The following is a 23,949-nucleotide window of genomic DNA, read 5'->3' as shown; positions in this document are numbered from 1 at the left end:
ATGATGTTTTTTATGACATTTTGAGGTCTTACAAAAATGTGACTTTTTTTGTCATTTTTTGACGCCTTACGGCCGTATGACGTTTTTCATGACATTTTGAGGTCTTACAAAAATTTGACTTTTTTTGTCATTTTTTGACGCCTTACTATAGTATGACGTTTTTTTTGACAATTTGAGGTCTTACAAAAATTTGACTTTTTTTGTCATTTTTTGACGCCTTACGGCCGTATGACGTTTTTCATGACATTTTGAGGTCTTACAAAAATGTGACTTTTTTTTGTCATTTTTTGACGCCTTACTATAGTATGACGTTTTTTATGACATTTTGAGGTCTTACAAAAATGTGACTTTTTTTGTCATTTTTTGACGCCTTACTATAGTATGACGTTTTTCATGACATTTTGAGGTCTTACAAAAATTTGACTTTTTTTGTCATTTTTTGACGCCTTACTATAGTATGACGTTTTTTATGACATTTTGAGGTCTTACAAAAATTTGACTTTTTTTGTCATTTTTTGACGCCTTACTATAGTATGACGTTTTTTATGACATTTTGAGGTCTTACAAAAATGTGACTTTTTTTGTCATTTTTTGACGCCTTACTATAGTATGACGTTTTTCATGACATTTTGAGGTCTTACAAAAATTTGACTTTTTTTGTCATTTTTTGACGCCTTACTATAGTATGACGTTTTTTATGACATTTTGAGGTCTTACAAAAATGTGACTTTTTTTGTCATTTTTTGACGCCTTACGGCCGTATGACGTTTTTCATGACATTTTGAGGTCTTACAAAAATGTGACTTTTTTTTGTCATTTTTTGACGCCTTACTACAGTATGACGTTTTTTATGACATTTTGAGGTCTTACAAAAATTTGACTTTTTTTGTCATTTTTTGACGCCTTACGGCCGTATGACGTTTTTCATGACATTTTGAGGTCTTACAAAAATTTGACTTTTTTTGTCATTTTTTGACGCCTTACTATAGTATGACGTTTTTTATGACATTTTGAGGTCTTACAAAAATTTGACTTTTTTTGTCATTTTTTGACGCCTTACTATAGTATGACGTTTTTTATGACATTTTGAGGTCTTACAAAAATGTGACTTTTTTTGTCATTTTTTGACGCCTTACTATAGTATGACGTTTTTCATGACATTTTGAGGTCTTACAAAAATGTGACTTTTTTTGTCATTTTTTGACGCCTTACGGCCGTATGACGTTTTTTATGACATTTTGAGGTCTTACAAAAATTTGACTTTTTTTGTCATTTTTTGACGCGTTACGGCCGTATGACGTTTTTCATGACATTTTGAGGTCTTACAAAAATTTGACTTTTTTTGTCATTTTTTGACGCCTTACGGCCGTATGACGTTTTTTGTGACATTTTGAGGTCTTACAAAAATGTGACTTTTTTTTGTCATTTTTTGACGCCTTACGGCCGTATGACGTTTTTCATGACATTTTGAGGTCTTAGAAAAATTTGACTTTTTTTGTCATTTTTTGACGCCTTACTATAGTATGACGTTTTTTTTGACAATTTGAGGTCTTACAAAAATTTGACTTTTTTTGTCATTTTTTGACGCCTTACGGCCGTATGACGTTTTTCATGACATTTTGAGGTCTTACAAAAATTTGACTTTTTTTGTCATTTTTTGACGCCTTACTATAGTATGACGTTTTTTATGACATTTTGAGGTCTTACAAAAATGTGACTTTTTTTGTCATTTTTTGACGCCTTACTATAGTATGACGTTTTTCATGACATTTTGAGGTCTTACAAAAATTTGACTTTTTTTGTCATTTTTTGACGCCTTACTATAGTATGACGTTTTTCATGACATTTTGAGGTCTTACAAAAATTTGACTTTTTTTGTCATTTTTTGACGCCTTACGGCCGAATGACGTTTTTCATGACATTTTGAGGTCTTACAAAAATTTGACTTTTTTTGTCATTTTTTGACGCCTTACTATAGTATGACGTTTTTTATGACATTTTGAGGTCTTACAAAAATGTGACTTTTTTTGTCATTTTTTGACGCCTTACTATAGTATGACGTTTTTCATGACATTTTGAGGTCTTACAAAAATGTGACCTTTTCTGTCATTTTTTGACGCCTTACGGCCGTATGACGTTTTTTATGACATTTTGAGGTCTTACAAAAATTTGACTTTTTTTGTCATTTTTTGACGCCTTACTATAGTATGACGTTTTTTATGACATTTTGAGGTCTTACAAAAATTTGACCTTTTTTGTCATTTTTTGACACCTTACTATAGTATGACGTTTTTTATGACATTTTGAGGTCTTACAAAAATTTGACTTTTTGTGTCATTTTTTGACGCCTTACTATAGTATGACGTTTTTTATGACATTTTGAGGTCTTACAAAAATGTGACTTTTTTTGTCATTTTTTGACGCCTTACTATAGTATGACGTTTTTTATGACATTTTGAGGTCTTACAAAAATGTGACTTTTTTTGTCATTTTTTGACGCCTTACTATAGTATGACGTTTTTCATGACATTTTGAGGTCTTACAAAAATGTGACTTTTTTTGTCATTTTTTGACGCCTTACTATAGTATGACGTTTTTTATGACATTTTGAGGTCTTACAAAAATGTGACTTTTTTTGTCATTTTTTGACGCCTTACTATAGTATGACGTTTTTTATGACATTTTGAGGTCTTACAAAAATTTGACTTTTTTTGTCATTTTTTGACGCCTTACTATAGTATGACGTTTTTTATGACATTTTGAGGTCTTACAAAAATGTGACTTTTTTTGTCATTTTTTGACGCCTTACTATAGTATGACGTTTTTCATGACATTTTGAGGTCTTACAAAAATTTGACTTTTTTTGTCATTTTTTGACGCCTTACTATAGTATGACGTTTTTTATGACATTTTGAGGTCTTACAAAAATGTGACTTTTTTTGTCATTTTTTGACGCCTTACGGCCGTATGACGTTTTTCATGACATTTTGAGGTCTTACAAAAATGTGACTTTTTTTGTCATTTTTTGACGCCTTACTATAGTATGACGTTTTTTATGACATTTTGAGGTCTTACAAAAATGTGACTTTTTTTGTCATTTTTTGACGCCTTACTATAGTATGACGTTTTTTATGACATTTTGAGGTCTTACAAAAATTTGACTTTTTTTGTCATTTTTTGACGCCTTACTATAGTATGACGTTTTTTATGACATTTTGAGGTCTTACAAAAATGTGACTTTTTTTGTCATTTTTTGACGCCTTACTATAGTATGACGTTTTTCATGACATTTTGAGGTCTTACAAAAATTTGACTTTTTTTGTCATTTTTTGACGCCTTACTATAGTATGACGTTTTTTATGACATTTTGAGGTCTTACAAAAATGTGACTTTTTTTGTCATTTTTTGACGCCTTACTATAGTATGACGTTTTTCATGACATTTTGAGGTCTTACAAAAATTTGACTTTTTTTGTCATTTTTTGACGCCTTACTATAGTATGACGTTTTTTTTGACAATTTGAGGTCTTACAAAAATTTGACTTTTTTTGTCATTTTTTGACGCCTTACGGCCGTATGACGTTTTTCATGACATTTTGAGGTCTTACAAAAATGTGACTTTTTTTTGTCATTTTTTGACGCCTTACTATAGTATGACGTTTTTTATGACATTTTGAGGTCTTACAAAAATTTGACTTTTTTTGTCATTTTTTGACGCCTTACTATAGTATGACGTTTTTCATGACATTTTGAGGTCTTACAAAAATTTGACTTTTTTTGTCATTTTTTGACGCCTTACGGCCGTATGACGTTTTTCATGACATTTTGAGGTCTTACAAAAATTTGACTTTTTTTGTCATTTTTTGACGCCTTACGGCCGTATGACGTTTTTCATGACATTTTGAGGTCTTACAAAAATGTGACTTTTTTTGTCATTTTTTGACGCCTTACTATAGTATGACGTTTTTTTATGACATTTTGAGGTCTTACAAAAATGTGACTTTTTTTTGTCATTTTTTGATGCCTTACTATAGTATGACGTTTTTCATGACATTTTGAGGTCTTACAAAAATTTGACTTTTTTTGTCATTTTTTGACGCCTTACTATAGTATGACGTTTTTTATGACATTTTGAGGTCTTACAAAAATGTGACTTTTTTTGTCATTTTTTGACGCCTTACTATAGTATGATGTTTTTTATGACATTTTGAGGTCTTACAAAAATGTGACTTTTTTTGTCATTTTTTGACGCCTTACGGCCGTATGACGTTTTTCATGACATTTTGAGGTCTTACAAAAATTTGACTTTTTTTGTCATTTTTTGACGCCTTACTATAGTATGACGTTTTTTTTGACAATTTGAGGGTCTTACAAAAATTTGACTTTTTTTGTCATTTTTTGACGCCTTACGGCCGTATGACGTTTTTCATGACATTTTGAGGTCTTACAAAAATGTGACTTTTTTTTGTCATTTTTTGACGCCTTACTATAGTATGACGTTTTTTATGACATTTTGAGGTCTTACAAAAATTTGACTTTTTTTGTCATTTTTTGACGCCTTACGGCCGTATGACGTTTTTCATGACATTTTGAGGTCTTACAAAAATTTGACTTTTTTTGTCATTTTTTGACGCCTTACGGCCGTATGACGTTTTTCATGACATTTTGAGGTCTTAGAAAAATTTGACTTTTTTTGTCATTTTTTGACGCCTTACGGCCGTATGATGTTTTTCATGACATTTTGAGGTCTTACAAAAATTTGACTTTTTTTGTCATTTTTTGACGCCTTACTATAGTATGACGTTTTTTATGACATTTTGAGGTCTTACAAAAATGTGACTTTTTTTGTCATTTTTTGACGCCTTACTGTAGTATGACGTTTTTTATGACAATTTGAGGTCTTACAAAAATTTGACTTTTTTTGTTATTTTTTGACGCCTTACTATAGTATGACGTTTTTCATGACATTTTGAGGTCTTACAAAAATTTGACTTTTTTTGTCATTTTTAGACGCCTTACGGCCGTATGACGTTTTTCATGACATTTTGAGGTCTTACAAAAATGTGACTTTTTTTGTCATTTTTTGACGCCTTACGGCCGTATGACGTTTTTTATGACATTTTGAGGTCTTACAAAAATTTGACTTTTTTTGTCATTTTTTGACGCCTTACGGCCGTATGACGTTTTTCATGACATTTTGAGGTCTTACAAAAATTTGACTTTTTTTGTCATGTTTTGACGCCTTACTATAGTATGACGTTTTTCATGACATTTTGAGGTCTTACAAAAATTTGACTTTTTTTTGTCATTTTTTGACGCCTTACGGCCGTATGACGTTTTTTGTGACATTTTGAGGTCTTACAAAAATTTGACTTTTTTTGTCATTTTTTGACGCCTTACTATAGTATGACGTTTTTTATGACATTTTGAGGTCTTACAAAAATTTGACCTTTTTGTCATTTTTTGACACCTTACTATAGTATGACGTTTTTTATGACATTTTGAGGTCTTACAAAAATTTGACTTTTTGTGTCATTTTTTGACGCCTTACTATAGTATGACGTTTTTTATGACATTTTGAGGTCTTACAAAAATTTGACTTTTTTTGTCATTTTTTGACGCCTTAATATAGTATGACGTTTTTATGACATTTTGAGGTCTTACAAAAATGTGACTTTTTTTGTCATTTTTTGACGCCTTACTATAGTATGACGTTTTTCATGACATTTTGAGGTCTTACAAAAATGTGACTTTTTTTGTCATTTTTTGACGCCTTACTATAGTATGACGTTTTTTATGACATTTTGAGGTCTTACAAAAATGTGACTTTTTTTGTCATTTTTTGACGCCTTACTATAGTATGACGTTTTTTATGACATTTTGAGGTCTTACAAAAATTTGACTTTTTTTGTCATTTTTGACGCCTTACTATAGTATGACGTTTTTTATGACATTTTGAGGTCTTACAAAAATTTGACTTTTTTTGTCATTTTTTGACGCCTTACTATAGTATGACGTTTTTTATGACATTTTGAGGTCTTACAAAATGTGACTTTTTTTGTCATTTTTTGACGCCTTACTATAGTATGACGTTTTTCATGACATTTTGAGGTCTTACAAAAATGTGACTTTTTTTGTCATTTTTGACGCCTTACGGCCGTATGACGTTTTTATGACATTTTGAGGTCTTACAAAAATTTGACTTTTTTTGTCATTTTTTTGACGCGTTACGGCCGTATGACGTTTTTCATGACATTTTGAGGTCTTACAAAAATTTGACTTTTTTTGTCATTTTTTGACGCCTTACAGGCCGTATGACGTTTTTTGTGACATTTTGAGGTCTTACAAAAATGTGACTTTTTTTTGTCATTTTTTGACGCCTTACGGCCGTATGACGTTTTTCATGACATTTTGAGGTCTTAGAAAAATTTGACTTTTTTTGTCATTTTTTGACGCCTTACTATAGTATGACGTTTTTTTTGACAATTTGAGGTCTTACAAAAATTTGACTTTTTTTGTCATTTTTTGACGCCCCTTACGGCCGTATGACGTTTTTCATGACATTTTGAGGTCTTACAAAAATGTGACTTTTTTTTGTCATTTTTTGACGCCTTACTATAGTATGACGTTTTTTATGACATTTTGAGGTCTTACAAAAATTTGACTTTTTTTGTCATTTTTTGACGCCTTACTATAGTATGACGTTTTTTATGACATTTTGAGGTCTTACAAAAATGTGACTTTTTTGTCATTTTTTGACGCCTTACTATAGTATGACGTTTTTCATGACATTTTGAGGTCTTACAAAAATTTGACTTTTTTTGTCATTTTTTGACGCCTTACTATAGTATGACGTTTTTCATGACATTTTGAGGTCTTACAAAAATTTTGACTTTTTTGTCATTTTTGACGCCTTACGGCCGAATGACGTTTTTCATGACATTTTGAGGTCTTACAAAAATTTGACTTTTTTTGTCATTTTTGACGCCTTACTATAGTATGACGTTTTTCATGACATTTTGAGGTCTTACAAAAATTTGACTTTTTTTGTCATTTTTTGACGCCTTACGGCCGTATGACGTTTTTCATGACATTTTGAGGTCTTACAAAAATGTGACTTTTTTTTGTCATTTTTGACGCCTTACTATAGTATGACGTTTTTTATGACATTTTGAGGTCTTACAAAAATTTGACTTTTTTTGTCATTTTTGACGCCTTACGGCCGAATGACGTTTTTCATGACATTTTGAGGTCTTACAAAAATTTGACTTTTTTTGTCATTTTTTGACGCCTTACTATAGTATGACGTTTTTTATGACATTTTGAGGTCTTACAAAAATGTGACTTTTTTTGTCATTTTTTGACGCCTTACTATAGTATGACGTTTTTCATGACATTTTGAGGTCTTACAAAAATGTGACCTTTTCTGTCATTTTTTGACGCCTTACGGCCGTATGACGTTTTTTATGACATTTTGAGGTCTTACAAAAATTTGACTTTTTTTGTCATTTTTTGACGCCTTACTATAGTATGACGTTTTTTTATGACATTTGAGGTCTTACAAAAATTTGACCTTTTTGTCATTTTTTGACACCTTACTATAGTATGACGTTTTTTATGACATTTTGAGGTCTTACAAAAATTTGACTTTTTGTGTCATTTTTTGACGCCTTACTATAGTATGACGTTTTTTATGACATTTTGAGGTCTACAAAAATTTGACTTTTTTGTCATTTTTTGACGCCTTACTATAGTATGACGTTTTTTTATGACATTTTGAGGTCTTACAAAAATGTGACTTTTTTTGTCATTTTTTGACGCCTTACTATAGTATGACGTTTTTCATGACATTTTGAGGTCTTACAAAAATGTGACTTTTTTTGTCATTTTTTGACGCCTTACTATAGTATGACGTTTTTTATGACATTTTGAGGTCTTACAAAAATGTGACTTTTTTTGTCATTTTTTGACGCCTTACTATAGTATGACGTTTTTTATGACATTTTGAGGTCTTACAAAAATTTGACTTTTTTTGTCATTTTTTGACGCCTTACTATAGTATGACGTTTTTTATGACATTTTGAGGTCTTACAAAAATGTGACTTTTTTTGTCATTTTTTGACGCCTTACTATAGTATGACGTTTTTCATGACATTTTGAGGTCTTACAAAAATTTGACTTTTTTTGTCATTTTTTGACGCCTTACTATAGTATGACGTTTTTTATGACATTTTGAGGTCTTACAAAAATGTGACTTTTTTTGTCATTTTTTGACGCCTTACGGCCGTATGACGTTTTTCATGACATTTTGAGGTCTTACAAAAATGTGACTTTTTTTTGTCATTTTTTGACGCCTTACTACAGTATGACGTTTTTCATGACATTTTGAGGTCTTACAAAAATTTGACTTTTTTTGTCATTTTTTGACGCCTTACGGCCGTATGACGTCTTTCATGACATTTTGAGGTCTTACAAAAATTTGACTTTTTTTGTCATTTTTTGACGCCTTACTATAGTATGACGTTTTTTATGACATTTTGAGGTCTTACAAAAATTTGACTTTTTTTGTCATTTTTTGACGCCTTACGGCCGTATGACGTTTTTCATGACATTTTGAGGTCTTACAAAAATTTGACTTTTTTTGTCATTTTTTGACGCCTTACTATAGTATGACGTTTTTCATGACATTTTGAGGTCTTACAAAAATTTGACTTTTTTTGTCAATTTTTGACGCCTTACTATAGTATGACGTTTTTTATGACATTTTGAGGTCTTACAAAAATTTGACTTTTTTTGTCATTTTTTGACGCCTTACTATAGTATGACGTTTTTTATGACATTTTGAGGTCTTACAAAAATGTGACTTTTTTTGTCATTTTTTGACGCCTTACTGTAGTATGACGTTTTTTATGACAATTTGAGGTCTTACAAAAATTTGACTTTTTTTGTCATTTTTTGACGCCTTACTATAGTATGACGTTTTTCATGACATTTTGAGGTCTTACAAAAATTTGACTTTTTTTGTCATTTTTAGACGCCTTACGGCCGTATGACGTTTTTCATGACATTTTGAGGTCTTACAAAAATGTGACTTTTTTTGTCATTTTTTGACGCCTTACGGCCGTATGACGTTTTTTATGACATTTTGAGGTCTTACAAAAATTTGACTTTTTTTGTCATTTTTTGACGCCTTACGGCCGTATGACGTTTTTCATGACATTTTGAGGTCTTACAAAAATTTGACTTTTTTTGTCATGTTTTGACGCCTTACTATAGTATGACGTTTTTCATGACATTTTGAGGTCTTACAAAAATTTGACTTTTTTTTGTCATTTTTTGACGCCTTACGGCCGTATGACGTTTTTTGTGACATTTTGAGGTCTTACAAAAATTTGACCTTTTTTGTCATTTTTTGACACCTTACTATAGTATGACGTTTTTTATGACATTTTGAGGTCTTACAAAAATTTGACTTTTTGTGTCATTTTTTGACGCCTTACTATAGTATGACGTTTTTTATGACATTTTGAGGTCTTACAAAAATTTGACTTTTTTTGTCATTTTTTGACGCCTTACTATAGTATGACGTTTTTTATGACATTTTGAGGTCTTACAAAAATGTGACTTTTTTTGTCATTTTTTGACGCCTTACTATAGTATGACCGTTTTTCATGACATTTTGAGGTCTTACAAAATGTGACTTTTTTTGTCATTTTTTGACGCCTTACTATAGTATGACGTTTTTTATGACATTTTGAGGTCTTACAAAAATGTGACTTTTTTTGTCATTTTTTGACGCCTTACTATAGTATGACGTTTTTTATGACATTTTGAGGTCTTACAAAAATTTGACTTTTTTTGTCATTTTTTGACGCCTTACTATAGTATGACGTTTTTTATGACATTTTGAGGTCTTACAAAAATGTGACTTTTTTTGTCATTTTTGACGCCTTACTGTAGTATGACGTTTTTTATGACAATTTGAGGTCTTACAAAAATTTGACTTTTTTTGTCATTTTTTGACGCCTTACTATAGTATGACGTTTTTCATGACATTTTGAGGTCTTACAAAAATTTGACTTTTTTTGTCATTTTTAGACGCCTTACGGCCGTATGACGTTTTTCATGACATTTTGAGGTCTTACAAAATGTGACTTTTTTTGTCATTTTTTGACGCCTTACGGCCGTATGACGTTTTTTATGACATTTTGAGGTCTTACAAAAATTTGACTTTTTTTGTCATTTTTTGACGCCTTACGGCCGTATGACGTTTTTCATGACATTTTGAGGTCTTACAAAAATTGACTTTTTTTGTCATGTTTTGACGCCTTACTATAGTATGACGTTTTTCATGACATTTTGAGGTCTTACAAAATTTGACTTTTTTTTGTCATTTTTTGACGCCTTACGGCCGTATGACGTTTTTTGTGACATTTTGAGGTCTTACAAAAATTTGACCTTTTTTGTCATTTTTTGACACCTTACTATAGTATGACGTTTTTTATGACATTTTGAGGTCTTACAAAAATTTGACTTTTTGTGTCATTTTTTGACGCCTTACTATAGTATGACGTTTTTTATGACATTTTGAGGTCTTACAAAATTTGACTTTTTTTGTCATTTTTTGACGCCTTACTATAGTATGACGTTTTTTATGACATTTTGAGGTCTTACAAAAATGTGACTTTTTTTGTCATTTTTTGACGCCTTACTATAGTATGACGTTTTCATGACATTTTGAGGTCTTACAAAAATGTGACTTTTTTTGTCATTTTTTGACGCCTTACTATAGTATGACGTTTTTTATGACATTTTGAGGTCTTACAAAAATGTGACTTTTTTTGTCATTTTTTGACGCCTTACTATAGTATGACGTTTTTTATGACATTTTGAGGTCTTACAAAAATTTGACTTTTTTTGTCATTTTTGACGCCTTACTATAGTATGACGTTTTTTATGACATTTTGAGGTCTTACAAAAATGTGACTTTTTTTGTCATTTTTTGACGCCCTTACTATAGTATGACGTTTTCATGACATTTTGAGGTCTTACAAAAATTTGACTTTTTTTTGTCATTTTTTGACGCCTTACTATAGTATGACGTTTTTTATGACATTTTGAGGTCTTACAAAAATGTGACTTTTTTTGTCATTTTTGACGCCTTACGGCCGTATGACGTTTTTCATGACATTTTGAGGTCTTACAAAAATGTGACTTTTTTTTTGTCATTTTTTGACGCCTTACTACAGTATGACGTTTTTTTATGACATTTTGAGGTCTTACAAAAAATTTGACTTTTTTTGTCATTTTTTGACGCCTTACGGCCGTATGACGTTTTTCATGACATTTTGAGGTCTTACAAAAATTTGACTTTTTTTGTCATTTTTTGACGCCTTACTATAGTATGACGTTTTTTATGACATTTTGAGGTCTTACAAAAAATTTGACTTTTTTGTCATTTTTTGACGCCTTACTATAGTATGACGTTTTTTATGACATTTTGAGGTCTTAGAAAAATTTGACTTTTTTTGTCATTTTTTGACGCCTTACTATAGTATGACGTTTTTTTTGACAATTTGAGGTCTTACAAAAATTTGACTTTTTTTGTCATTTTTGACGCCTTACGGCCGTATGACGTTTTTCATGACATTTTGAGGTCTTACAAAAATGTGACTTTTTTTTGTCATTTTTTGACGCCTTACTATAGTATGACGTTTTTTATGACATTTTGAGGTCTTACAAAAATTTGACTTTTTTTTGTCATTTTTTGACGCCTTACTATAGTATGACGTTTTTTATGACATTTTGAGGTCTTACAAAAATGTGACTTTTTTTGTCATTTTTTGACGCCTTACTATAGTATGACGTTTTTTCATGACATTTTGAGGTCTTACAAAAATTTGACTTTTTTTGTCATTTTTTTGACTGCCTTACTATAGTATGACGTTTTTCATGACATTTTGAGGTCTTACAAAAATTGACTTTTTTTTGTCATTTTTTGACCGCCTTACGGCCGAATGACGTTTTTCATGACATTTTGAGGTCTTACAAAAATTTGACTTTTTTTGTCATTTTTTGACGCCTTACTATAGTATGACGTTTTTTCATGACATTTTGAGGTCTTACAAAAATTTGACTTTTTTTGTCATTTTTTGACGCCTTACGGCCGTATGACGTTTTTCATGACATTTTGAGGTCTTACAAAAATGTGACTTTTTTTTGTCATTTTTTGACGCCTTACTATAGTATGACGTTTTTTATGACATTTTGAGGGTCTTACAAAAATTTGACTTTTTTTGTCATTTTTTGACGCCTTACGGCCGAATGACGTTTTTCATGACATTTTGAGGTCTTACAAAATTTGACTTTTTTGTCATTTTTTGACGCCTTACTATAGTATGACGTTTTTTATGACATTTTGAGGTCTTACAAAAATGTGACTTTTTTTGTCATTTTTTGACGCCTTACTATAGTATGACGTTTTTCATGACATTTTGAGGTCTTACAAAAATGTGACCTTTTCTGTCATTTTTTGACGCCTTACGGCCGTATGACGTTTTTTATGACATTTTGAGGTCTTACAAAAATTTGACTTTTTTTGTCATTTTTTGACGCCTTACTATAGTATGACGTTTTTATGACATTTTGAGGTCTTACAAAAATTTGACCTTTTTTGTCATTTTTTGACACCTTACTATAGTATGACGTTTTTTATGACATTTTGAGGTCTTACAAAAATTTGACTTTTGTGTCATTTTTTTGACGCCTTACTATAGTATGACGTTTTTTATGACATTTTGAGGTCTTACAAAAATTTGACTTTTTTTGTCATTTTTTGACGCCTTACTATAGTATGACGTTTTTTATGACATTTTGAGGTCTTACAAAAATGTGACTTTTTTTGTCATTTTTGACGCCTTACTATAGTATGACGTTTTTCATGACATTTTGAGGTCTTACAAAAATGTGACTTTTTTTGTCATTTTTTGACGCCTTACTATAGTATGACGTTTTTTATGACATTTGAGGTCTTACAAAAATGTGACTTTTTTTGTCATTTTTGACGCCTTACTATAGTATGACGTTTTTTATGACATTTTGAGGTCTTAACAAAAATTTGACTTTTTTTGTCATTTTTTGACGCCTTACTATAGTATGACGTTTTTTTATGACATTTTGAGGTCCTTACAAAAATGTGACTTTTTTGTCATTTTTTGACGCCTTACTATAGTATGACGTTTTCATGACATTTTGAGGTCTTACAAAAATTTGACTTTTTTTGTCATTTTTTGACGCCTTACTATAGTATGACGTTTTTTATGACATTTTGAGGTCTTACAAAAATGTGACTTTTTTTGTCATTTTTGACCGCCTTACTACGCCGTATGACGTTTTTCATGACATTTTGAGGTCTTACAAAAATGTGACTTTTTTTTGTCATTTTTTGACGCCTTACTACAGTATGACGTTTTTCATGACATTTTGAGGTCTTACAAAAATTTGACTTTTTTTGTCATTTTTTGACGCCTTACGGCCGTATGACGTCTTTCCATGACATTTTGAGGTCTTACAAAAATTTGACTTTTTTTGTCATTTTTTGACGCCTTACTATAGTATGACGTTTTTTATGACATTTTGAGGTCTTACAAAAATTTGACTTTTTTTGTCATTTTTGACGCCTTAACGGCCGTATGACGTTTTTCATGACATTTTGAGGTCTTACAAAAATTTGACTTTTTTTGTCATTTTTTGACGCCTTACTATAGTATGACGTTTTTCATGACATTTTGAGGTCTTACAAAAATTTGACTTTTTTTGTCAATTTTTGACGCCTTACTATAGTATGACGTTTTTTATGACATTTTGAGGTCTTACAAAAATTTGACTTTTTTTGTCATTTTTTGACGCCTTACTATAGTATGACGTTTTTTATGACATTTTGAGGTCTTACAAAAATGTGACTTTTTTGTCATTTTTTGACGCCTTACTGTAGTATGACGTTTTTATGACAATTTGAGGTCTTACAAAAATTTGACTTTTTTGTCATTTTTTGACGCCTTACTATAGTATGACGTTTTTCATGACATTTTGAGGTCTTACAAAAATTTGACTTTTTTTGTCATTTTTAGACGCCTTACGGCCGTATGACGTTTTCATGACATTTTGAGGTCTTACAAAAATGTGACTTTTTTTGTCATTTTTTGACGCCTTACGGCCGTATGACGTTTTTTTATGACATTTTTGAGGTCTTACAAAAATTTGACTTTTTTTGTCATTTTTTGACGCCTTACGGCCGTATGACGTTTTTCATGACATTTTGAGGTCTTACAAAAATTTGACTTTTTTGTCATGTTTTGACGCCTTACTATAGTATGACGTTTTTCATGACATTTTGAGGTCTTACAAAAATTTGACTTTTTTTTGTCATTTTTTGACGCCTTACGGCCGTATGACGTTTTTTGTGACATTTGAGGTCTTACAAAAATTTGACCTTTTTTGTCATTTTTTGACACCTTACTATAGTATGACGTTTTTTATGACATTTTGAGGTCTTACAAAAATTTGACTTTTTGTGTCATTTTTTGACGCCTTACTATAGTATGACGTTTTTTATGACATTTTGAGGTCTTACAAAAATTTGACTTTTTTTGTCATTTTTTGACGCCTTACTATAGTATGACGTTTTTTATGACATTTTGAGGTCTTACAAAAATGTGACTTTTTTTGTCATTTTTTGACGCCTTACTATAGTATGACGTTTTTCATGACATTTTGAGGTCTTACAAAAATGTGACTTTTTTTGTCATTTTTGACGCCTTACTATAGTATGACGTTTTTTATGACATTTTGAGGTCTTACAAAAATGTGACTTTTTTTGTCATTTTTTGACGCCCTTACTATACGTATGACGTTTTTTATGACATTTTGAGGTCTTACAAAAATTTGACTTTTTTTGTCATTTTTTGACGCCTTACTATAGTATGACGTTTTTTTATGACATTTTGAGGTCTTACAAAATGTGACTTTTTTTGTCATTTTTTGACGGCCTTACTGTAGTATGACGTTTTTTATGACAATTTGAGGTCTTACAAAAATTTGACTTTTTTTGTCATTTTTTGACGCCTTACTATAGTATGACGTTTTTCATGACATTTTGAGGTCTTACAAAAATGTGACTTTTTTTGTCATTTTTAGACGCCTTACGGCCGTATGACGTTTTTCATGACATTTTGAGGTCTTACAAAAATGTGACTTTTTTTGTCATTTTTTGACGCCTTACGGCCGTATGACGTTTTTTATGACATTTTGAGGTCTTACAAAAATTTGACTTTTTTTGTCATTTTTTGACGCCTTACGGCCGTATGACGTTTTTCATGACATTTTGAGGTCTTACAAAAATTTGACTTTTTTTGTCATGTTTTGACGCCTTACTATAGTATGACGTTTTTCATGACATTTGAGGTCTTACAAAAATTTGACTTTTTTTTGTCATTTTTTGACGCCTTACGGCCGTATGACGTTTTTTGTGACATTTTGAGGTCTTACAAAAATTTGACCTTTTTTGTCATTTTTTGACACCTTACTATAGTATGACGTTTTTTATGACATTTTGAGGTCTTACAAAAATTTGACTTTTTGTGTCATTTTTTGACGCCTTACTATAGTATGACGTTTTTTATGACATTTTGAGGTCTTACAAAAATTTGACTTTTTTTGTCATTTTTTGACGCCTTACTATAGTATGACGTTTTTTATGACATTTTGAGGTCTTACAAAAATGTGACTTTTTTTGTCATTTTTGACGCCTTACTATAGTATGACGTTTTTCATGACATTTTGAGGTCTTACAAAAATGTGACTTTTTTTGTCATTTTTTGACGCCTTACTATAGTATGACGTTTTTTATGACATTTTGAGGTCTTACAAAAATGTGACTTTTTTTGTCATTTTTTGACGCCTTACTATAGTATGACGTTTTTTATGACATTTTGAGGTCTTACAAAAATTTGACTTTTTTTGTCATTTTTTGACGCCTTACTATAGTATGACGTTTTTTATGACATTTTGAGGTCTTACAAAAATGTGACTTTTTTTGTCATTTTTTGACGCCTTACTATAGTATGACGTTTTTCATGACATTTTTGAGGTCTTACAAAAAATTTGACCTTTTTTTGTCATTTTTTGACGCCTTACTATAGTATGACGTTTTTTATGACATTTGAGGTCTTACAAAAATGTGACTTTTTTTGTCATTTTTTGACGCCTTACGGCCGTATGACGTTTTTCATGACATTTTGAGGTCTTACAAAAATGTGACTTTTTTTGTCATTTTTGACGCCTTACTACAGTATGACGTTTTTTATGACATTTTGAGGTCTTACAAAAATTTGACTTTTTTTGTCATTTTTTGACGCCTTACGGCCGTATGACGTTTTTCATGACATTTTGAGGTCTTACAAAAATTTGACTTTTTTTGTCATTTTTTGACGCCTTACTATAGTATGACGTTTTTTATGACATTTTGAGGTCTTACAAAAATTTGACTTTTTTTGTCATTTTTTGACGCCTTACTATAGTATGACGTTTTTTATGACATTTTGAGGTCTTACAAAAATTTGACTTTTTTTGTCATTTTTTGACGCCTTACTATAGTATGACGTTTTTTTTGACAATTTGAGGTCTTACAAAAATTTGACTTTTTTTGTCATTTTTTGACGCCTTACGGCCGTATGACGTTTTTCATGACATTTTGAGGTCTTACAAAAATGTGACTTTTTTTTGTCATTTTTTGACGCCTTACTATAGTATGACGTTTTTTATGACATTTTGAGGTCTTACAAAAATTTGACTTTTTTTGTCATTTTTTGACGCCTTACTATAGTATGACGTTTTTTATGACATTTTGAGGTCTTACAAAAATGTGACTTTTTTTGTCATTTTTTGACGCCTTACTATAGTATGACGTTTTTCATGACATTTTGAGGTCTTACAAAAATTTGACTTTTTTTGTCATTTTTTGACGCCTTACTATAGTATGACGTTTTTCATGACATTTTGAGGTCTTACAAAAATTTGACTTTTTTTGTCATTTTTTGACGCCTTACGGCCGAATGACGTTTTTCATGACATTTTGAGGTCTTACAAAAATTTGACTTTTTTTGTCATTTTTTGACGCCTTACTATAGTATGACGTTTTTTATGACATTTTGAGGTCTTACAAAAATGTGACTTTTTTTGTCATTTTTTGACGCCTTACTATAGTATGACGTTTTTCATGACATTTTGAGGTCTTACAAAAATGTGACCTTTTCTGTCATTTTTTGACGCCTTACGGCCGTATGACGTTTTTTATGACATTTTGAGGTCTTACAAAAATTTGACTTTTTTTGTCATTTTTTGACGCCTTACTATAGTATGACGTTTCTCATTACATTTTGAGGTCTTACAAAAATGTGACTTTTTTTGTCATTTTTTGACGCCTTACTATAGTATGACGTTTTTCATGACATTTTGAGGTCTTACAAAAATTTGACTTTTTTTGTCATTTTTTGACGCCTTACTATAGTATGACGTTTTTATGACATTTTGAGGTCTTACAAAAATGTGACTTTTTTTTGTCATTTTTTGACGCCTTACTATAGTATGACGTTTTTTATGACATTTTGAGGTCTTTCAAAAATTTGACTTTTTTTGTCATTTTTTGACGCCTTACTATAGTATGACGTTTTTCATGACATTTTGAGGTCTTACAAAAATTTGACTTTTTTTGTCATTTTTTGACGCCTTACTATAGTATGACGTTTTTCATGACATTTTGAGGTCTTACAAAAATTTGACCCTTTTTGTCATTTTTTGACGCCTTACGGCCGTATGACTTTTTTCATGACATTTTGAGGTCTTACAAAAATTTGACTTTTTTTGTCATTTTTTGACGCCTTACGGCCGTATGATGTTTTTCATGACATTTTGAGGTCTTACAAAAATTTGACTTTTTTTGTCATTTTTTTGACGCCTTACTATAGTATGACGTTTTTTATGACATTTTGAGGTCTTACAAAAATTTGACTTTTTTGTCATTTTTTGACGCCTTACGGCCGTATGACGTTTTTCATGACATTTTGAGGTCTTACAAAAATTTGACTTTTTTTGTCATTTTTTGACGCCTTACTATAGTATGACGTTTTTTATGACATTTTGAGGTCTTACAAAAATTTGACTTTTTTTGTCATTTTTTGACGCCTTACTATAGTATGACGTTTTTTATGACATTTTGAGGTCTTACAAAAATTTGACTTTTTTTGTCATTTTTTGACGCCTTACTATAGTATGACGTTTTTTATGACATTTTGAGGTCTTACAAAAATTTGACTTTTTTTGTCATTTTTTGACGCCTTACTATAGTATGACGTTTTTCATGACATTTTGAGGTCTTACAAAAATTTGACTTTTTTTGTCATTTTTTGACGCCTTACTATAGTATGATGTTTTTTATGACATTTTGAGGTCTTACAAAAATGTGACTTTTTTTGTCATTTTTTGACGCCTTACTATAGTATGACGTTTTTTATGACATTTTGAGGTCTTACAAAAATTTGACTTTTTTTGTCATTTTTTGACGCCTTAAGGCCGTATGACGTTTTTCATGACATTTTGAGGTCTTACAAAAATTTGACTTTTTTTGTCATTTTTTGACGTCTTACGGCCGTATGACGTCTTTCATGACATTTTGAGGTCTTACAAAAATTTGACTTTTTTTGTCATTTTTTGACGCCTTACTATAGTATGACATTTTTTATGACATTTTGAGGTCTTACAAAAATTTGACTTTTTTTGTCATTTTTTGACGCCTTACGGCCGTATGACGTTTTTCATGACATTTTGAGGTCTTACAAAAATTTGACTTTTTTTGTCATTTTTTGACGCCTTACTATAGTATGACGTTTTTCATGACATTTTGAGGTCTTACAAAAATTTGACTTTTTTTGTCAATTTTTGACGCCTTACTATAGTATGACGTTTTTTATGACATTTTGAGGTCTTACAAAAATTTGACTTTTTTTGTCATTTTTTGACGCCTTACTATAGTATGACGTTTTTTATGACATTTTGAGGTCTTACAAAAATGTGACTTTTTTTGTCATTTTTTGACGCCTTACTATAGTATGACGTTTTTCATGACATTTTGAGGTCTTACAAAAATGTGACTTTTTTTGTCATTTTTTGACGCCTTACGGCCGTATGACGTTTTTTATGACATTTTGAGGTCTTACAAAAATTTGACTTTTTTTGTCATTTTTTGACGCGTTACGGCCGTATGACGTTTTTCATGACATTTTGAGGTCTTACAAAAATTTGACTTTTTTTGTCATTTTTTGACGCCTTACGGCCGTATGACGTTTTTTGTGACATTTTGAGGTCTTACAAAAATGTGACTTTTTTTGTCATTTTTTGACGCCTTACGGCCGTATGACGTTTTTCATGACATTTTGAGGTCTTACAAAAATTTGACTTTTTTTGTCATTTTTTGACGCCTTACTATAGTATGACGTTTTTTTTGACAATTTGAGGTCTTACAAAAATTTGACTTTTTTTGTCATTTTTTGACGCCTTACGGCCGTATGACGTTTTTCATGACATTTTGAGGTCTTACAAAAATGTGACTTTTTTTTGTCATTTTTTGACGCCTTACTATAGTATGACGTTTTTTATGACATTTTGAGGTCTTACAAAAATTTGACTTTTTTTGTCATTTTTTGACGCCTTACTATAGTATGACGTTTTTTATGACATTTTGAGGTCTTACAAAAATGTGACTTTTTTTGTCATTTTTTGACGCCTTACTATAGTATGACGTTTTTCATGACATTTTGAGGTCTTACAAAAATTTGACTTTTTTTGTCATTTTTTGACGCCTTACTATAGTATGACGTTTTTCATGACATTTTGAGGTCTTACAAAAATTTGACTTTTTTTGTCATTTTTTGACGCCTTACGGCCGAATGACGTTTTTCATGACATTTTGAGGTCTTACAAAAATTTGACTTTTTTTGTCATTTTTTGACGCCTTACTATAGTATGACGTTTTTTATGACATTTTGAGGTCTTACAAAAATGTGACTTTTTTTGTCATTTTTTGACGCCTTACTATAGTATGACGTTTTTCATGACATTTTGAGGTCTTACAAAAATGTGACCTTTTCTGTCATTTTTTGACGCCTTACGGCCGTATGACGTTTTTTATGACATTTTGAGGTCTTACAAAAATGTGACTTTTTTTGTCATTTTTTGACGCCTTACTATAGTATGACGTTTCTCATTACATTTTGAGGTCTTACAAAAATGTGACTTTTTTTGTCATTTTTTGACGCCTTACTATAGTATGACGTTTTTCATGACATTTTGAGGTCTTACAAAAATTTGACTTTTTTTGTCATTTTTTGACGCCTTACTATAGTATGACGTTTTTTATGACATTTTGAGGTCTTACAAAAATGTGACTTTTTTTTGTCATTTTTTGACGCCTTACTATAGTATGACGTTTTTTATGACATTTTGAGGTCTTTCAAAAATTTGACTTTTTTTGTCATTTTTTGACGCCTTACGGCCGTATGACGTTTTTCATGACATTTTGAGGTCTTACAAAAATTTGACTTTTTTTGTCATTTTTTGACGCCTTACTATAGTATGACGTTTTTCATGACATTTTGAGGTCTTACAAAAATTTGACCCTTTTTGTCATTTTTTGACGCCTTACGGCCGTATGACTTTTTTCATGACATTTTGAGGTCTTACAAAAATTTGACTTTTTTTGTCATTTTTTGACGCCTTACGGCCGTATGATGTTTTTCATGACATTTTGAGGTCTTACAAAAATTTGACTTTTTTTGTCATTTTTTTGACGCCTTACTATAGTATGACGTTTTTTATGACATTTTGAGGTCTTACAAAAATTTGACTTTTTTTGTCATTTTTTGACGCCTTACGGCCGTATGACGTTTTTCATGACATTTTGAGGTCTTACAAAAATTTGACTTTTTTTGTCATTTTTTGACGCCTTACTATAGTATGACGTTTTTTATGACATTTTGAGGTCTTACAAAAATTTGACTTTTTTTGTCATTTTTTGACGCCTTACTATAGTATGACGTTTTTTATGACATTTTGAGGTCTTACAAAAATTTGACTTTTTTTGTCATTTTTTGACGCCTTACTATAGTATGACGTTTTTTATGACATTTTGAGGTCTTACAAAAATTTGACTTTTTTTGTCATTTTTTGACGCCTTACTATAGTATGACGTTTTTCATGACATTTTGAGGTCTTACAAAAATTTGACTTTTTTAGTCATTTTTTGACGCCTTACTATAGTATGATGTTTTTTATGACATTTTGAGGTCTTACAAAAATGTGACTTTTTTTGTCATTTTTTGACGCCTTACTATAGTATGACGTTTTTTATGACATTTTGAGGTCTTACAAAAATTTGACTTTTTTTGTCATTTTTTGACGCCTTAAGGCCGTATGACGTTTTTCATGACATTTTGAGGTCTTACAAAAATTTGACTTTTTTTGTCATTTTTTGACGCCTTACGGCCGTATGACGTCTTTCATGACATTTTGAGGTCTTACAAAAATTTGACTTTTTTTGTCATTTTTTGACGCCTTACTATAGTATGACATTTTTTATGACATTTTGAGGTCTTACAAAAATTTGACTTTTTTTGTCATTTTTTGACGCCTTACGGCCGTATGACGTTTTTCATGACATTTTGAGGTCTTACAAAAATTTGACTTTTTTTGTCATTTTTTGACGCCTTACTATAGTATGACGTTTTTCATGACATTTTGAGGTCTTACAAAAATTTGACTTTTTTTGTCAATTTTTGACGCCTTACTATAGTATGACGTTTTTTATGACATTTTGAGGTCTTACAAAAATTTGACTTTTTTTGTCATTTTTTGACGCCTTACTATAGTATGACGTTTTTTATGACATTTTGAGGTCTTACAAAAATGTGACTTTTTTTGTCATTTTTTGACGCCTTACTATAGTATGACGTTTTTTATGACATTTTGAGGTCTTACAAAAATTTGACTTTTTTTGTCATTTTTTGACGCCTTAAGGCCGTATGACGTTTTTCATGACATTTTGAGGTCTTACAAAAATTTGACTTTTTTTGTCATTTTTTGACGCCTTACTATAGTATGACGTTTTTTATGACATTTTGAGGTCTTACAAAAATTTGACTTTTTTTGTCATTTTTTGACGCCTTACTATAGTATGACGTTTTTTATGACATTTTGAGGTCTTACAAAAATGTGACTTTTTTTGTCATTTTTTGACGCCTTACTGTAGTATGACGTTTTTTATGACAATTTGAGGTCTTACAAAAATTTGACTTTTTTTGTCATTTTTTGACGCCTTACGGCCGTATGACGTTTTTCATGACATTTTGAGGTCTTACAAAAATTTGACTTTTTTTGTCATTTTTTGACGCCTTACGGCCGTATGACGTTTTTCATGACATTTTGAGGTCTTACAAAAATGTGACTTTTTTGTAATTTTTTGACGCCTTACTATAGTATGACGTTTTTTATGACATTTTGAGGTCTTACAAAAATTTGACTTTTTTTGTCATTTTTTGACGCCTTACTATAGTATGACGTTTTTCATGACATTTTGAGGTCTTACAAAAATGTGACTTTTTTTGTCATTTTTTGACGCCTTACTATAGTATGACGTTTTTCATGACATTTTGAGGTCTTACAAAAATGTGACTTTTTTTGTCATTTTTTGACGCCTTACGGCCGTATGACGTTTTTCATGACATTTTGAGGTCTTACAAAAATTTGACTTTTTTTGTCATTTTTTGACGCCTTACTATAGTATGACGTTTTTTATGACATTTTGAGGTCTTACAAAAATGTGACTTTTTTTGTCATTTTTTGACGCCTTACGGCCGTATGACGTTTTTCATGACATTTTGAGGTCTTACAAAAATTTGACTTTTTTTGTCATTTTTTGACGCCTTACTATAGTATGACGTTTTTCATGACATTTTGAGGTCTTACAAAAATTTGACTTTTTTTTGTCATTTTTTGACGCCTTACTATAGTATGACGTTTTTTGTGACATTTTGAGGTCTTACAAAAATTTGACTTTTTTTGTCATTTTTTGACGCCTTACTATAGTATGACGTTTTTTATGGCATTTTGAGGTCTTACAAAAATTTGACTTTTTTTGTCATTTTTTGACGCCTTACGGCCGTATGACGTTTTTCATGACATTTTGAGGTCTTACAAAAATGTGACTTTTTTTTGTCATTTTTTGACGCCTTACTATAGTATGACGTTTTTCATGACATTTTGAGGTCTTACAAAAATTTGACTTTTTTTGTCATTTTTTGACGCCTTACTATAGTATGACGTTTTTCATGACATTTTGAGGTCTTACAAAAATTTGACTTTTTTTGTCATTTTTTGACGCCTTACTATAGTATGACGTTTTTTATGACATTTTGAGGTCTTACAAAAATGTGACTTTTTTTGTCATTTTTTGACGCCTTACGGCCGTATGACGTTTTTCATGACATTTTGAGGTCTTACAAAAATTTGACTTTTTTTGTCATTTTTTGACGCCTTACTATAGTATGACGTTTTTTATGACATTTTGAGGTCTTACAAAAATGTGACTTTTTTTGTCATTTTTTGACGCCTTACGGCCGTATGGCGTTTTTTATGACATTTTGAGGTCTTACAAAAATGTGACTTTTTTTGTCATTTTTTGACGCCTTACGGCCGTATGACGTTTTTCATGACATTTTGAGGTCTTACAAAAATTTGACTTTTTTTGTCATTTTTTGACGCCTTACTATAGTATGACGTTTTTTATGACATTTTGAGGTCTTACAAAAATTTGACTTTTTTTTGTCATTTTTTGACGCCTTAC

The sequence above is a fragment of the Toxotes jaculatrix genome, chromosome 7 (genome assembly GCF_017976425.1).
Source record: "Toxotes jaculatrix isolate fToxJac2 chromosome 7, fToxJac2.pri, whole genome shotgun sequence".
Classification (NCBI taxonomy): domain Eukaryota; kingdom Metazoa; phylum Chordata; class Actinopteri; family Toxotidae; genus Toxotes; species Toxotes jaculatrix.
Note: the sequence above shows the minus strand (reverse complement) of the source record.